General features: G+C 42.3%; 1 pseudogene across 1 annotated transcript; it reads left to right on the top strand.

Annotated features, from left to right (window-relative positions):
* The first annotated feature begins 974 nt into the window (after positions 1–974).
* LOC309550120 (inosine triphosphate pyrophosphatase-like) lies at positions 975–1,478 on the top strand (annotated as a pseudogene). Its single transcript has one exon. The product of its transcript is annotated as an inosine triphosphate pyrophosphatase-like (transcript).
* The last annotated feature ends 16,559 nt before the right edge of the window (positions 1,479–18,037 follow it).

The following is an 18,037-nucleotide window of genomic DNA, read 5'->3' as shown; positions in this document are numbered from 1 at the left end:
TACATTCTCTGCCCCCTGACATTTTTTTGCACCCCCTTATCAGACAGGCTAGATTTGGCTCTGTTTGCATCCCCATTAGGGAGATTCACCATTCTGTTTGTCCTGATGACTACTGTTGCTGAGACAGAATAAGGTGGAAATCCAGAATGTTACAGCTGTACCCAGAACAAGGTGAAAAGGGAAATCTTCAAAAGGTGATACCTGTTCCAGGGACAACTGTCTAATATAATAATTCATTTTACTTTGGGAGATGTCCTATTGTATCTCTGGGAAAAGAGGTGAAAGGAAATCTTACCATTGATATACAGACAGCAAAAGTGGTAGAAGTTTTAACTTTTTTGCTGCTCTATCCAAAATTAGGACAAAAAGTTTGAGCTATGCATACACTTTAAAGTATATGTAAAACTTAACTCTCATATATTGAAAGTGTAGAACTGCACAGAGTATAATGGCAGCAGCAGTCTCTGGTCAGCCCTTTGGCCAGCACAGCATTAGATAGATCCAACAAACTATGGCCACAAACCACTGTTCCCCCTTCCCCAAGTCCTCTTCAAGGACCTCAAGTTTTCTCAGTCCTCTTGGAAATGTAGTCATTCTCTTCCTCCCAGGGCCAGGGCTATGCTGTTCTAAGCATTACATTCCCCAGGAGACTGCAGACAACTTCTCCCTACTCTTTTGCATCAGCTAATCACTGTTTTCCATACCCAGCCAATATGGCTGCCCCCTGCATTGGGGGAACTTTACAGATGAGCATTTCAAAGTAGTTGCTACACTTCTGGATTAATTAATATTCAGTTTAACCCTGTCCACCCTGCAGAAAGATAATACAGCAGCAACAAAGGAAGAAGTTCCACATCAGTTATCAACTACAGCTCAAGTTGCATATTCTTTAAAACAATAATTTCAAAAGTGATTTTCAGCTGTAGCCGGTTGCATGCTTCCAGACCTAATTGTGTGCTCCGATATACACATCGATGGCTGCAGGGAGTGCAAGAAGTATTGTGTTTGTGACTAGCAATGCCAAGAAGCTGGAAGAGGTTGCCTAGATCCTGGGAGACAAGTTCCCATGTAAATTAGTGGCAAAAAAGATTGATTTTTCCGGAGCACCAAGGAGAACCATATGAAATCTCAATTTACAAGCGCAAAGAAGCAGCAAAAGAGATTCAGGGCCCAGTTATTGTTGAAGACACGTGTTTGTGTTTTAATGCTCTAGGAGGTCTTCCAGGTCCCTATATAAAATGGTTTCTTGATAAGCTAAAACCTGAAGGTTTACATCAGATGTTAGCAGGATTTGAGGACAAGTCGGCCTATGACCTCTGCACATTTACTTTGGATGGGACCCATGTTTTCAGCCGGATGGTTTTGACCAGACGTAGGCAGAACTTCCAAAGGGAGTGAAGAACAGCATTTCTCATTGATACAGAGCACTAAAGGAAATGTCAGAATATTTCATCCAGAATTGTACCCCCAAAGCATAGGTTCTCAAAGATCTGAAGTGAGTGTCATTTCCCTGGATGTGAATATATAGATCCCGTCAGTCTTGGAACAAGGTTTTTTTTTTTTTGAGTGCCAAAATTACCTACTTGCAGTTTTACCATAAAACTAGGAAAACTGTGTTGCACATATTTGTCATGAATAATTGTCATGGATAGGCTTGCATGCCTGTAAATTTTACTGGAGCTTTGAACTTCTGATAGGGTCTTACTTAACCACTTGCCTACTGGGCATTTCTGCCCCCTTCCTGCCCAGGCCAATTTTCAGCTTTCAGCGCTTTCACACAAATAGAGCTTTCTTTTGATGGTATTTGATCACCTTCATTTTTTTTTTTATTTGTTGCAAAATAAACTAAAAAAGGCCTACATTTTGAAAATAAATGTGATTTTCTTAATTTCTGTTATCATATTTTGCAAATAAATAATCTTTCTTCATAAAAAAAAAAGTGATTTTCAAAACTTTAAATTCTGCAGCTTGTATTAAAATATTCACTGGTGACCTGCCATGAAGGTCCTTCTTCAGGCATTTCTGTTATAAGGTGTTCCTTTTTTGTCCCTGTCTCCTAATAATTCTCTTGCGATACTATCTTGACACAATACCCCAATGGAGAACACACATTGGGCAGGCATGGTCCACCGCTGTTACTGTTGGAAAACCCAACCCTAGAAATGCCATGTAGTCATTACTGAAGAGCATGTATGTATTCTGGAAGTGTCTGGAAGTGAAACTCTTAGAAACACGCTTCCTGTGTTAGGGTGTCAGTACTCATTTACTGTATTCTATCTATAGAATAGCAATGTTGTCAACCTAGGCTTCACTCCAATTTTGGACTACAAACACTTCCCCTTCTTTCTCATCTTCATTACATAGAAAGGAGGGGCGTGAAGCTAGCTAGGAAAACTAATAAAATTATCTAAGTTTTCAGTTCAGTATGCAGTAAGTTACAAGGACCCTGGAAGTCTAGTAAGATCAACAGGTAATTTATGTACTTGCATCAAATAAAATTAACCTATAAAAGAAAACAAATGCAGGCACCACATTTAAAGACCAAAATTCAGCAATATAAAATATTACTTTCTTTTTCTAGATTTAGGTATACTTTAAAGTATAACTAAAGGCAAACCCTATTTTTTTTTTTCATTCTGCATAGAGTAAGGGGTGGTTATAACCCCGTTATTGTTTTTTTTTCTTTATATATAACTTTGTCTTATTGGGGAGATTTTCCTTCACTTCCTGTCCCATAGCTAAAACAAGAAGTGAGCTAAAAACTGGCTAAGTTGGGAGAATCTCAAATGATCTTTGAGGTCACCAGAATGATTTTACCTCTATTACTGTTCTGGGGCAACCCAAAATTTGGGATTTTCTTTCACTGTCACTTTTGGTAATAACAGTAAACAGGCCAAATAGAGAGAGTCTGGGCAACGGACAACAGTAAAAGCCTAATAGGTGTTCCAATCCCTTCTCCACTCTATCCAAAACTAAAAAAAGCTTTGCCTTTAGTTATACTTTAACCACTTTCCTGCTGGGCGCTTTCGCCCCCTTCTTGCCCAGGTCAGTTTTCAGCTTTTAGCGCTGTCACACTTTGAATGGTCATGTAACACTGTACCCATTTTACATTTTTATAATTTTTCTCACACAAATAGAGCTTTTTTTTTGGCGGTGTTTAATCACCACTGTTTTTTTTTTTTTTTACTAAACAAACGAAAAAGACCAACAATTTTGAAAAAAAAAACAAACCTTTTTTCATAGTTTGTTCTAAAATTTTGCAGACAGGTCATTTTTTTTCTTTACTGATGTGTGCTGATTAGGCTGCAATGCCCATGTGTCTTTCAACTATAGCGCGGATGGGAAGAGGTTAAAGCAGTATTATACCCAAAACCAAAAATGCATACATTGCTGCTCACAAATTTTCAGATTTGGTGATTGCATTTATTTTCTTTTTTTTAGCCTTTTTTCTTTTCTGGCCATTTTTGGTATTTTTTTTAACTTATTTTACCAGACCAAGTTGTTCAGGCAAAGTGGCAGTTAGATGGATGTGATAACCCATTTAACACTGACTGGGGTGATTACAGTAGTTCTCTTTTATTTATTTAGGAAAAACCTTTATCCTAAAAGGAAAAACCTGTTTGCTGTAACTGGTTATAAAGTGTTAGCCGGAGTTCAGCTTCAATTCGTTAGTCAAGTCCATCTAAATCTGCTAGTACATCTAGCAATACCCTCTTCCCAAACTGACAATGCTGCTTTCCAAATTAATTTGCTTGACTACTTCATCCAGAATGCAGACACCCTAATACAGGAGATGTGTTACAGGTAGGATCATCAGGGGAAAGAAAGGGAAAAAAGCATAAAAAAAAAAACAAAAAAAACAAATGCAGCCACAACATCTATTTATTGGTAAGCTGCAATGTATTTCATTTTTTTTTTTTTTTTGTTGTGTTTAATACCATTTCAAGTATTTAACCTAGATCCAAATCAGTTATCCCCATTTAAAAAAAAAAAATATTCTAATTTTCTAACTGGTAAAAGTTTTTTTTTTTTTGATCTTTATGACAATAATAAATAAGAAAAAAAAAAAGTAGCATTTTCATCCTTTCTAAATCAACTGTCACTGAAACATTATTTGTAAGCATATTTGTTCTATTTTAGGTTTTTTATTCAACCTGATTTACTATACTTTTTGTCGTTTCTTTAATCATTCCACAGTACGCAGAAGGTCACAGGGATAAATATCACCCTCTTCGACAGAAGAGAGAAACAGTTGGCTGCACAAAAACACTTTTCACTTGGTAAATTCAAATCAAGTTTCATGAAAAGTGGATCACAAACATCTGCTTTCGTTATAATTATATTTCTATTTCAGCTGCAACAAGCTATTTACAGCCAAGCCTGTTCATAAGGAGCTTTATAATTAAGCAAACAGAATAAAATCTTTTTATAGGATGTAGATCTAAAGGGTGATAATCACAGCAAAATATACAGCAACAGTTACAAAATAGAACGTTTAACGCTGGATACATTGTTACTGACATACTCAATAAAGCCTGACATTCCTTTGTTCGGCAAGGAAAGAAGATATATTTTCTGCACAAAAAGTGTAAACTTTTTAAGTATAGAGTATAGCATAAAAAGATTGTTTTCACATTTGGGTATTTACTATTTACATAAAGGCTGTAAAAGAAGCACAATGAAAAATAAAAAGAGACAAAAGCCAACTTTTGAATGGTGTTAGAAAATGACATCGAATTTGTACAACTGTTTTATTGTTTTTATTGCCCCCCCAAAAAAATGCCATTGTTTAACCACTTCCTGACCGGCCTTTATAGGTAAATGGCGGGTGCAACAGTTCTGAGGCCATTTTTAAATGTCCTTGTTTTAAATGGAGTACATGTGTAGGTGTGCTTACTGTGCACACCTACACATGTACTCATGATTTCAGTATCATTAGACAGTAGAGATTATGCTCCTGTAGGTATTTGCTCCTGGTTTGGTCCCAGCACATGTTTACACTTACATAACAACACTGCTTGTTTGGGGCATTTGTCTAAATGTCAACCTTTCAACCTGCCAGCAAGAGCCGAACATCATATATATAGCAGCAGGCTTTTCTCCTGTTACTATATATGACAGCTTCCTTCCTCTTCTTTTATGGTTATTAGAGGAAGCAGCAGACACAGGCAACCTCTGTGTCTTTAGCAACCGCTGACATCATCCAACCCCATTCATTTACTGGCCTGAGAATCCCTGGCCAAGTAAACAAAGTGGCAAAAAAAAACAGTGTAGGGTTTCCCCCAAAATTCATACCAGGCTCTTCAAGAAAGAAAAGTGGGCCCCCACTAAAATCTACACCAGACCCTTATTCATGCATAGAACCTGGAAAGTTAACATACTCTCCCCTTCTACTGAACCATAACAGGCCACTTACCTTCAGCATGGGAAGAGCCTCCTGGCAAAACACCTTGTTCCCATGTTGATGGTCGCTATGTGGGTCTGTTAGTAGGAGGCTTATTGGAATCTGGAAGTCAAATTAAACAATAATACATAGTATCCCTGTTTTTTCAGAAAATAAGACACAATAAACACACACTCAAGTTTTAGTCTTTTTTTTTTCTTAGGAAGAACAACTGTCCATTAGTAAAGCAAAGCCCCTAAAAAGTCTCACAATGTACTGTATATCCACCATCAATCACCTCATCCAGTGATGCAGACATATATCAATCACAGTGAACAATGTCCTTGAATTTCGAGGAGGCTCCATATTTGTCATTACACACAGTTCGATTTGATCCAGCATTAGACGTGCTGTGAAAGGATTTGTAACATTTATTGCAGGAAGAGCTGCAGCTCACAGTCAGAGGGTGGTGGTGGTGGTGGGAGCCCTTAACACTTTTATTTTTATTATTTAGTGCAGAACAATTCCAAGAGCAACATAGAAGGTAAAGGTTACATTGTATCAGCCTAAAATCAGTTTAGAACATAAAGGCTTTTGCGACGAGAGAGGGCCTCAGAGTAACAATTAAACAGAACCTCCATACATCAAAAAAAGTACAGTAGAACAATGAAATACATCATTTTAACCAGTATAGAGAAAACTGATCCAAACAATGGGTAGCCTGCCTATTGCTAGGACCTTAAATCAGTAGTCTTAACTTGGAACAATGAATTGAGAATTACCAGTTCAACACAATACATTAATTTTCCCAGAATTACCATTTCAGGTGTAGAAAAGGTGAGGAAAAAGCAAAACCAAAAAAAAACTTAGAACCCCTCTCTCTCTCTCTCTCTCTCTCTCTCTCCCATAGAGGGACTCAAAGGTTGTGGAACATAAAAATTATATTCAATTTAAAAATAAAGGGATGGGGACAGGAGGGACAAAGGGTGCTCCACTCCATCACCTACAAACCCCCTCCACCCATAGGGGGCAGTATAATGCCAACAGAAAGTGGGACTCTGCTCACCACGGGACACCTACGAAGTATCAGACATAACATCCATGCATTGTGGGGAGCAGGTATGCGTTGGCCATGACATTCAGGTATCCCTGTATAAACCTTCTCTGTTGTTAAGTACCGCTGTTAAAGGAGAAGTGCAATTCATTTTGCACTCCTGTGACCCGATTTCAGCAGAGAGCGGACTGAAGTCCACTCTCTGCTGATGTCATGGATGTCAGTCCAGGCACAGGCTGCTCCCCACTCCGCCACAGCCCATCGCTCCAATGAGCGAGGAGGGGGCAGATCAGAGAGCTACTGGCTGACAGTCAGTAGCTCTCTGCTTAGGGAGCTGTCAGAACCGAGCGATCAGCGGTGTTCAGTCGATTGGTTTAAGTGCAGAGGCGCCAGGGGACAGATGCAGCTTTAGATAGATGAGGGGAAACAATGGGGGAAAACATGAAAAACCATACTTCTCTTTTAAACTCTCCATTGCTCTAATTTCATTAACCTCCTGCCATCCGCGCTACAGCCTATATACGGCTGCAGCGCGGACTCGAATTTTCGGGAGGCCGTTTTTTAAACGGCCTCCCAGTGACATGCCCCCCGCGCGCTCCCGCGAGCGCGCATCGGGGGGAATCTGTGTCGGCCGTGTCCCTTGGACACACCCGATCACAGATCGTGGTGAATGGCCAATTTAATGCACACTCATTATTGTGCTCTGTCAAGTGTCAGCGTGTGATGTGTTAAGGCAACCCATTCAAAATGGGCAAAAAAAAAACAGACCAAAAAGGGACAAGCAACAATATTCTGACCAAGCATGCCAATGCACAAAAGCATATTACTGTGCATTGTGGTGCACTGCAAGCATGTGCACCAGAGCTGCATTTCCTTAGTGCGTGTTAGTGTTAGTGTTAGTGCACATGCGTTAAGGTGCAATACGGTAATGCATGCATTACTACAACACACTGCTTTTAAAAAGGTGTGTTTTAGCCACTAGGGTAATTGAGAATGTAAATGTCCCTGCCATTCCAAGCAGAATAAATTATAAGAAAAAAACAAGAGCTCTGAGTATAGGCTGATAGGAGTGATAATGGTATGCTAAAAATACACCAAAGATATAGAATAGCTCAACTGCAAGTATAAGGGGACAAGAGCAATCTGTGGACTTAATATAAGGGGGTAATAGTCCAATTAATGTCCAACAGATGTAGATCAAAATAAGTCCAATTGCTGCTGTAAGGGCTTCTCCGTAGAACACAGTGAAGTCGGTGCTGTGGGGCAATGTAAAAGAAAACAGAACAGAGTGCCTCTAATAGTGGGATAAGTATAAATAATAAATATAAATAATTCCATTCTTCATGTGTGGGTCCATTATATACATGTTTAACAATTCTTCCATTTTATATACATATATATATTTTTTAATACATTAATTTTTTAATATATAGTCTTTACTGACACATTATTTATACTTATCCCACTATTGTTTCTAGAATTCTCTAGATGGTGTTACACTGTGTTTGTGATGCCATAAACCGTGATTTACACATTCTTAACCACTTAAGCCCCGGAAGATTTTACCCCCTTCCTGACCAGGGGGTATTTTGCGATTCGGCACTGCGTGACTTTAACGGACAATTGCGCGGTCGTGCGACGCTGTACCTAAACAAATTTGACGTCCTTTTTTCCCACAAACAGAGCTTTCTTTTGGTGGTATTTTATCACCTGTGCGATTTTTTGATCATGCGCTATAAACAAAAAAAGAGCGTAAATTTTGCAAAAATAACAATATTTTTCACATTTTTTTTTATATTAAATTCCCCCCCAAAATTTTTTTTTAACATTTTAGGCCGATTTGTTTTATGCTACATATGTTTGGTAAAAAAAATCGCACAAAGCGTATTTTGATTGGTTTGCGCAAAAGTTATCACGTTTACTAACAAAGGGAAAGACTTTTGTCATTTTTGTTGTTTTTTTTTTAACGAGTAATGGCGGCGATCTGTGATTTTTTTATGCGGGACTGCGACATTGCGGCGGACAGATCGGACCCTTGACTGACATTTATGACACTTTTGGGGTTACCAGTGACATTACATATGCACTGTTACTGTAAAATGACACTGGTAGTGAAGGGGTTAACTTTATTTGAGAGAGAGGGGTGGTGTGTGTCCCTAGGGGACGTGATTCTTACTGTGATTGGCTGTGGCTTGAAGTGTAGGAACAGTGATCAACGGTCCTACATAGTAGAACCTTATGATCACTGTTCATACACAGGGGAGAATGACAGGCGGCTTGTTTACATCAGCCGCCTGCCTTTCTCCCGCTGTCACGGACGATCGCGAGTGCCCGGCGGACCCGCGCGGGGGGGTCTGTGACCGCGTGGGAGCGCGCCTCCGGCGGCGCACGCTCGCTCCCCAGAGCCTCACAGGCTAGTGACGTACCCATATGTCACTATGCCTGTGAGGGGCTGACCGCCGCAGTATATGTACTTGCGGCCGTCGGCAAGTGGTTAATATGCACATACTTTTATGTTCTAATTTTACAAGGCTGAAGGTATCTGGCACTGATTTCTGTTGTTTATAGTTTTATCCAGGTACTTTTGTTTCCCCTCCCATCTGTTTCTGCCCTTGTTTCCATGTATAAGACTTGCTTTTTGACTCTCTTGCCATTCTACACTTGACAAAAGAGCGTGCATGGCCGATGAGAGCCGTGCACGAGCTCTGAAACGCATCGTGTCATCAATTGCCTCCAGTGACGTCACGCAGCATTCCAGCTTGGTCCCTTGGCGCCCAGCCACATCAGGAAGACGGACGATTCCCTGGACAGTTTCGTTCCACCCTTCAGACCGTCTCTTGGCATCCCCACTATCCGGGACCCCTGGATCTACATCAGTTTTACCACTGGATTTCCCATAGCTTGTCTTACTCCTTCACCATGTGAGTTGCTATTATTGTGTGTTTGATACCCTTCAATAAATGCTGCACTTAGAGGCGCTCTGTTCTGTTTTCTTTTACATTCCAAGCAGAATATACTAGGCTGTATCCCCTGAGTTTAAATGCCATAGTTTTCAAGTTTAACTGACCACTTGCCGACCACAGTACGTATATATATGTTGCCTATTGATAGTGGTTTACCTGGGGTATGCCTGAAGCTATCAGTCATAACCCTTTTTTTTTTTATTTCTCAGCCGGTAGATGACTTTCTCATAAAAGTGGTCCGAGCGGCTTTAGCCACTGGATCACTTTAAAAAATGGAGGGAGGGGACGCCCTCCCCCTTCCATTGGTGTTTCTTGGGCTTGCAGTTTTTACTGGCATGCCCAAGAAATGATCCAATGGAGTGGCCTGCTGGTCACAGAGGCGAACAGAGACCAGTTAAGGTCCCTTTCACACTTGTGTGACCTAAAAGTCTTGCGATTTTGCCGCAATTTTTTTTAACACAATTTTGACTGAAGTTGAAGCAATGCCTGTGTATTCTTGAGGTCTATGGTCGCATGATAGTCGAACCAAAGTAGTGTAAGGACTACATTGAAGTCGCTGTGCTTTGAAGTCTCACAGATATGAACAGTACTCATTAGAAATCATGTGGTATGACTTGTCATGCGACTTTTTAGGTCCCAAATCGCGAGAACTTTATGACATCACTTTTGGTCTAGAGCGGAAGTAAACTATTTTTTTTAACATAAAAGATCAATTTTTCTTTTTGATCTTTTGTTTTTAAAGGTAAAGGAGAGATTTGAGGTCTTTTTGACTCCAGATCTCTTTATAAAGAGGACCTATCATCCTTATTTCTTTTCCATAGAATTTTATTTAGTATATAACTAGACAAAAAAAAAAAAACAGTCGTATACAGCATATGGATCCAAACATAAAAGGAATGTAACATGGCGTTCAACAAACAGAATAAATCACTGTGGAGTAAGAGCATCGCCCATAAATAACACATGAGGATCTTAATGGCCAAGTCTAAAAATATTAGTACATAGAAAGGATAACAACACCATATCTGTATGTTACCTTGCTTCCAGTGAACCCCTGCACTCAGTAGGAGTGGGTCTGAGGCGACATGTCGGAAAAGAGTGAGGGGCTCGGGAACGAGTATACAAAAGTGCAGTGAGAAAGGGCCTGGCTGTTGCAATTGGATAATGCGAGGTGACTGGAGAGTCCGCCCTGGGCGAACTGGTGGAAATGAACATCGGACGAGGGGAAAGGCTGAAGGGGGGGGGGAGGAGGAAAAAACAACACCAACACATAGCCGAGAGAAGGAAGAAAGGAAAAAGGGGGGAGGGGGGAGAGAGGAGGCGGAGAAGGGATGTATACATATGCGGTGATGGAGGAAGATCAGGGCAAGCCACTGCCCCAATTCCTCCAGCGCTGAGAGAAGGAAAAGAAGGTGGGAGATAAGTGCAATGCTATGTTCGTAAGTCCAGACACTGAAGGGACATGTGTCGGGAGCACAGCGTGGGAATCCAGGGCGGAGGAGCGGGACAGGCCCATGCTGGGGGGGCAAAGCCTCCAACAAACCCAGCCATAGACCTGGGAGCGCCCTGCCACCCCAGAAGCCACACTAGAGAGGAAAAGATCATCCTTATATCTATTACAAGGGATGTTTACATTTATTGTAATAGGAATAAAAGTGCAAAAAAAAAAATGAAAGGGACAGTGTAAAAATAAAATAAAAAATAAACTCTGAAACTGTAAACTGGTAACCTGTAAAAGTTTTTAAAACCCCTCCTATGGAGATTTGTGTGTACCATAGTTTGTCGCCATTCCACAAGTGTGCGCTGTTTTAAAGTGTGACATATCAGGTGTCTATTTACTCTGCATAACATTATCTTTCCTGTCTGTCTCCATGGCAGCCTACGTGTGGGTTAACCCCGCCTCCACTCCAAGGGTATAGGACCCCCCTCCCATAAATTTCAGCTCTCAGGTACAGCAGGTGTTCATTTTTTGTCCTCCTCCAAGGACCTACACTTCTGATGTCTTACTACGTCCAGCTTACCTTAGGATACTTTGGATGGTATATATCATAGGTAAAAAGGCGCTGGTAATCTTAATATATCACGTGTTATAAAAATTAATAGGTGATTTAAAGTGTAATATATGTGATTAAAAATTGCTACAAATATATATATGATCTACTATTGGTGCAATTAGCAAAGAAAAGTGCATACCAGTGCAATTTCAATTCAGAAGTGTTTGTGCTTCTCAAAGTAAATTAATCCACAAAGGTGTGGATCAGTGAACCAATAAATAGATATATAAAGAATTCCATACAAAAATCACATAAGAATATATAAAAATATAAATATATAAATGTGCTCCAAGTAGTGTTTAAAAATCCAGGCAATAGCATGCAATCAAAATTGTGCTTGGTGGATTCTTATTAATCCCTTCACAGTGCTCCAGGTGCTGGGATGTGACAACCGTCAATTAAGAAGTGCTTGTGCTTCTCAAAGTAAATTAATCCACAAAGGTGTGGATCAGTGAACCAATAAATAAATATATAAAGAATTCCATACAAAAATCACATAAGGATATATAAAAAAATCACATAAGAATATATAAAAAAGTATAAATATATAAATGTGCTCCAAGTAGTGTTTAAAAGTCCAAGCAATAGCATGCAATCAAAATTGTGCTTGGTGAATTCTTATTAATCCATTCACAGTGCTCCAGGTGCTGGGATGTGACAACCGTGGCCTCTTACCAGCTAGCAGCAGGTCACAAGGACCCCCAACGCCTGTGATCCCTTTATTGGGTGGATCAGACCTCTCCTCGATTGCTTGGATCTCTGGCTCCTATATTACTCGAGTTGGACCATGTAGTCCCCCCATACACATAAAGATATAGAAGAACAAATAGCCTCCAATAGTGAAATACTGTTTTATTCTCCAAAAAACATACACTATAAGGTGACAATTAGCCTCTTACTATTTGTTGTGCCCTCCTGGCACTGGGCAATTCGGCAGTACAAAATCGTTTTTTTGGGTCTTAGGAAGATATTCTCCGGGGATCTGCAGCACCCTGTATCTCCTTTCCCCCTTTCTTTGTATTGCAGCGGTGGATGTGTATCCCAGCCTCTGTTCCGAATGCCTCTGTGTGTTACTTCCGGGTTAGCATTGACCACAATGCATTTCGCTTAACGAGCGTCCTCAGGCAGTCTCCTGAGACTGCCTGAGGACGCTCGTTAAGCGAAATGCATTGTGGTCAATGCTAACCCGGAAGTAACACACAGAGGCATTCGGAACAGAGGCTGGGATACACATCCACCGCTGCAATACAAAGAAAGGGGGAAAGGAGATACAGGGTGCTGCAGATCCCCGGAGAATATCTTCCTAAGACCCAAAAAAACGATTTTGTACTGCCGAATTGCCCAGTGCCAGGAGGGCACAACAAATAGTAAGAGGCTAATTGTCACCTTATAGTGTATGTTTTTTGGAGAATAAAACAGTATTTCACTATTGGAGGCTATTTGTTCTTCTATATCTTTATGTGTATGGGGGGACTACATGGTCCAACTCGAGTAATATAGGAGCCAGAGATCCAAGCAATCGAGGAGAGGTCTGATCCACCCAATAAAGGGATCACAGGCGTTGGGGGTCCTTGTGACCTGCTGCTAGCTGGTAAGAGGCCACGGTTGTCACATCCCAGCACCTGGAGCACTGTGAATGGATTAATAAGAATTCACCAAGCACAATTTTGATTGCATGCTATTGCTTGGACTTTTAAACACTACTTGGAGCACATTTATATATTTATACTTTTTTATATATTCTTATGTGATTTTTTTATATATCCTTATGTGATTTTTGTATGGAATTCTTTATATATTTATTTATTGGTTCACTGATCCACACCTTTGTGGATTAATTTACTTTGAGAAGCACAAGCACTTCTTAATTGACGGTTGTCACATCCCAGCACCTGGAGCACTGTGAAGGGATTAATAAGAATCCACCAAGCACAATTTTGATTGCATGCTATTGCCTGGATTTTTAAACACTACTTGGAGCACATTTATATATTTATATTTTTATATATTCTTATGTGATTTTTGTATGGAATTCTTTATATATCTATTTATTGGTTCACTGATCCACACCTTTGTGGATTAATTTACTTTGAGAAGCACAAACACTTCTGAATTGAAATTGCACTGGTATGCACTTTTCTTTGCTAATTGCACCAATAGTAGATCATATATATATTTGTAGCAATTTTTAATCACATATATTACACTTTAAATCACCTATTAATTTTTATAACACGTGATATATTAAGATTACCAGCGCCTTTTTACCTATGATATATACCTATTTATTGTTTTATTACAATTAAAAGGGCAGCAGGTTCAACAATCTTTTATTTAAAGGGCCAGGCGCCTTCTCTTTTCTTTTTATTACTTTGGATGGTGTCTGCATGTCCAGAGCCCAGCCACGGGCGGGTGAGTGACATTTAAAATCCCCTGCTCTCTGCGGTCGACTGAAGCTTGATTGGCATTCTCTGACATGGGTCTGAAGATTCGCATTGCTTCCCTTCATGGCAGCGGTATTTGTTATTTATGTACACTTTGTTTGTCTCTTTTTCTATCACTGTACAATTTGTTTGTTTGGCCCAATGGCGCTGGAACGCTTCCTGCGTTCCAGCAAACCCTTCCTGCGTTCCAACAAACCCTTCCTCTTCCTCCTCTGCTTCTAGCGTCCAATCGGTAGACGCTTCGTGGTCCCGCGCATGCGCAGTGCGCCGCGAGCGAAGTCGAGGCTTGGTTCGCACATGCGCATTAGCGATCGCGGCCGCATCACCGCTGACGTCATTCCGGCGGGAGATTTAAACAGCTGACGATTCCCCTGTACTTTGGGAATGTACTGTGGGCGTTGCGGCAGCTTCCCAGTGTCTCTGGATTCCTTGCTACAGGTATGTGCAATGGAGACTTGACTGCAGAGGGGGGGGGGGGGGGCGGAGGGTTGTCACCTCACAATGTATCACTGACATGGTGTCTGATATGTATTACCTTTCTTTATCAGTCTGGTTGTTTGGCCTGAAGTATGGATCCTGCGTCACCGCCCTCCTGTGGCCAGCCCTCTCACAACAGGTGGGTGCTGGCATTTTTCAGAGGGGGGGGCGGGGAGGGCTTGCTGGTCCCTAGGTCATGGCTAAATCCAGTGTCTCCCCGATTTTCTCTTTTTTCCATCAGCTCTCCCAGGCCTGATTTACCACAAGAAAGAGACCCTGTCAGACCTCGTGGGAGTTCATCCTCCAGATCTAAACGCCGTGAATCTCCATCAGGGAGTAGGCAACAAGGGAGACGCTCCAATTCCTCCCCCAGACACCATACACGATACCAGAGTCACCGCACACACCAGAGAGCCTGTTGGGGTTGTGGGGCGCATGTCCCGGAGGACAAGTCCCTATGTGAGCCATGTTTTGCTCATGCAGCCGGTGAGAGGGGGCAAAAGGATCAAAGATTGGAATCTCTAGTGAAGAGAATAGTACAACAGTCCCTGAAAGAATGGGGTACAGTCCCACCACTTGGTCCCACCACATCCAGTTCTCCAGGGGAAGTGCAGGAAGATCAAGGCCCCTCTCAACCGAGTATTACTTCTGCAAAGTCATCTGACAGTGATTCGGAAGAAGAAGGGGCTGTAGGCGGCTTTGAGTTCGCCCTAGTTTCACCCCTGATCAGAGCCATTAAAGAAGCTCTCAGATGGGAGGATCCTGTGTCTCCTCAGAAAAAGCAGCGGAAGTTCTTCAAGCACCTTGGTAAGGAGCGTATCAACTTCCCTTCCCTCTCTGAATTACAAGAGGTGATTACTGAAGAATGGAGTAAAGGGGATAGTAAGTCTTCCTTATCCTCCAAACTTGGGAAATTATATCCCTTTAAACCTGAAGATGTCGCCCGTCTGGAATCTGCTCCTCTTGTGGATGCGGCAGTTACAAGATTAGCAAAGCATGTCACTTTGCCACTAGATGACGCGGTCTCTTTCAAAGACCCTTTGGATAGGAAGATAGATCTGGACCTAAAGAGGATCTTTGTGACGGCCGGCGCGGCCTGCAAACCTGTGATGGCATTAGCAACAATGTCTAAAGCCATGGAAGTCTGGGTTTCCGATATAGAATCCAAACTTGGAAGTCTCTCGGAAGAAGCCGTAGAAAGTTCCCCTGTTCACGAACTCAAGCTGGCTTCAGTGTTTTTAGGAGAAGCATCTATTGATGTTCTGCGTCTTCTGTCCAGATCGATGCTATCCTCAGTAACAGCAAAGAGGGCCTTGTGGCTTCGCCCGTGGATTGCAGATCCAGCTTCTAAACAGGCATGGTGTAAGATCCCTTTTGAGGGTACTTCCCTTTTTGGAAACAAACTAGACAGCGCCATTGCCAAGGCTACTGGCGGAAAGTCAGGTTTCCTCCCGCAAGACAGACGACTATTTGGTCAGAAGAAGCCTCAACCTAGGAGGCAATACACGGAGAGATCAAGAGATGCACGCTCTTACAAGCCTAATAGAGATTTCCGAAGAAACTGGAGAGGTGGTCAATCCTCTACTCGGAGGTCATCAAAAAATCCAGCGCCTGCTGGACAAGATTCCACTAAATCTTTTTGAGATTGGGCCCGTCCAGGCATGTCAGGTGGGGGCACGTCTTCTCCATTTTCAGCATGTCTGGGCGGCCTCAATCACGGACTTTTGGACCGTCAGGACGGTCTCTACAGGCCACAGATGGTCATTTCTGGCAGATCCAGTTCCAAGATTCATCTCAACTCATTTACCCTGTCTAGAAGAGAGAAGAGAAGTCTTGCTCGCCTATGTAGACGCCTTGGTGGCTCAAGGAGCGGTAGCTCCGGTTCCGGAACAAGAAAAATTTCAAGGGGTTTACTCACCCCTCTTCTTAGTCCAGAAGAAGAACGGGGCCTGGAGACCTGTTATAGATCTCACATACCTGAACAAGTTCATAAAGAACGAAAAATTCAAGATGGAAACACTCTCAACTATTCAAAGGGCAGTACTGCCGGGAGATTGGCTCGCCTCAATAGATTTAAAGGATGCGTATTTTCATGTACCTGTGGCAACCGACTTCCACAAATATCTTCGCTTCTGTGTTCGGAATCAGCATCTGCAATTCATTTGCCTACCCTTCGGCCTGTCTACCTCACCCAGAGTATTCACCAAAGTTCTTCTAGCAGTGGTAGCCTTCATAAGATTGAAAGGTATACGTCTACATCATTACTTAGACGATCTTCTGCTTCTGTCTCAAGAAAAGGATCAGTTATTGGCACACAGAGATCAGGTCATATCGACCCTCAAAGAGTTTGGCTGGCTGCTAAACCTACAAAAGAGTCAGCTGGAGCCTACTCAGCGCCTAGTCTATCTTGGGGCGCAATTCGACACCGTCGAGAATTCAATCTCTCTCCCATTAGAGAAGATACCGGTAGTGAGGGAGAGAATCCTTCCGGCTCTTTCCTCTCCTCGGCTGAAAGCCTCTCAGTGCCTCAAAATCATTGGCACCATGGTGTCCACGGCTCCAATGGTCAAATGGGCTCTCTGGCATATGAGGCCCTTCCAAAAAGGGTTCCTACAACAATGGAACACAGAAGAGAAAGATCAGTACATTCATATCTCCTCCAGCATGAGATACAGTCTTCTTTGGTGGCTGCAACGCAGGAATCTGCTCAACTGTCATTCTCTGGTTCCAGTCTCATGGACTATAATCACAACAGACGCCAGCAACTCAGGTTGGGGGGCTCATTGTCTGACAGAGATGACACAGGGGAGATGGTCTTTTCAGAGACACACTCCAGTCTCCAATATACTGGAACTCCGAGCAGCCTACCAGGGTCTTCGATCTTTCCAACACCTGCTAGAGGGGAAATCTGTAATGATTCGGATGGACAACACCACGGCAGTGTCTTATGTGAAGAGACAAGGTGGGACACGGAGTCTCTCTCTGCTACGAGAATTAGACCCGATCATGTCCTGGGCCCAGACTCACCTAGTAAACATCTCGGCAGTTTACATCCCAGGTTCACAGAATGTTCAAGCGGATTTTCTGTCCAGGGTCCAGTTGAACCACAACGAATGGTCGCTCCATGTGGAGTCGTTCAAATGGATTCTGTCGTTGGGAGTATCTCCCGAAGTCGATCTGTTCGCCTCCCCTTGCAACCACAAGTTGGAGAAGTATGTCACGAGGGGCAAGTGTCCTCAAGCTTACGGGACAGATGCACTAACCGACAGGTGGGAGTTCAGCAGGGCTTATGCCTTTCCTCCAGTACCCATCATTCTCAAATTCCTGCAAAGACTTCAAGCGGAAGGTGTGGAGATAGTGATGGTGGCGCCTTTCTGGCCGAACAGGCCATGGTTTCCGCTACTCCTACAACTGAGCTACCGGGACCCGGTCCCTCTTCCCCTCAGACCAGACTTGCTTCTTCAGGGAACATCAGTGCACCCCTGTCCTGCAATTCTCCGGTTGACGGTCTGGTTCTTGAGAGGGAAAGGTTGGAATCGCTCGGCTGCCCATCTACAGCCATTTCCACCTTGATGAATGCTAGACGACCAAGTACTAATAAAGTATACTGTAGAATCTGGGCAAGATTCATGGAGTCTGCATATCCTGAAGGTATGTCTTCC

This window comes from Pelophylax lessonae (assembly GCF_965119305.1).
Source record: "Pelophylax lessonae genome assembly, chromosome: 3".
Classification (NCBI taxonomy): domain Eukaryota; kingdom Metazoa; phylum Chordata; class Amphibia; order Anura; family Ranidae; genus Pelophylax; species Pelophylax lessonae.
Note: the sequence above shows the minus strand (reverse complement) of the source record. Positions and strands in the feature narration are given on the sequence as shown.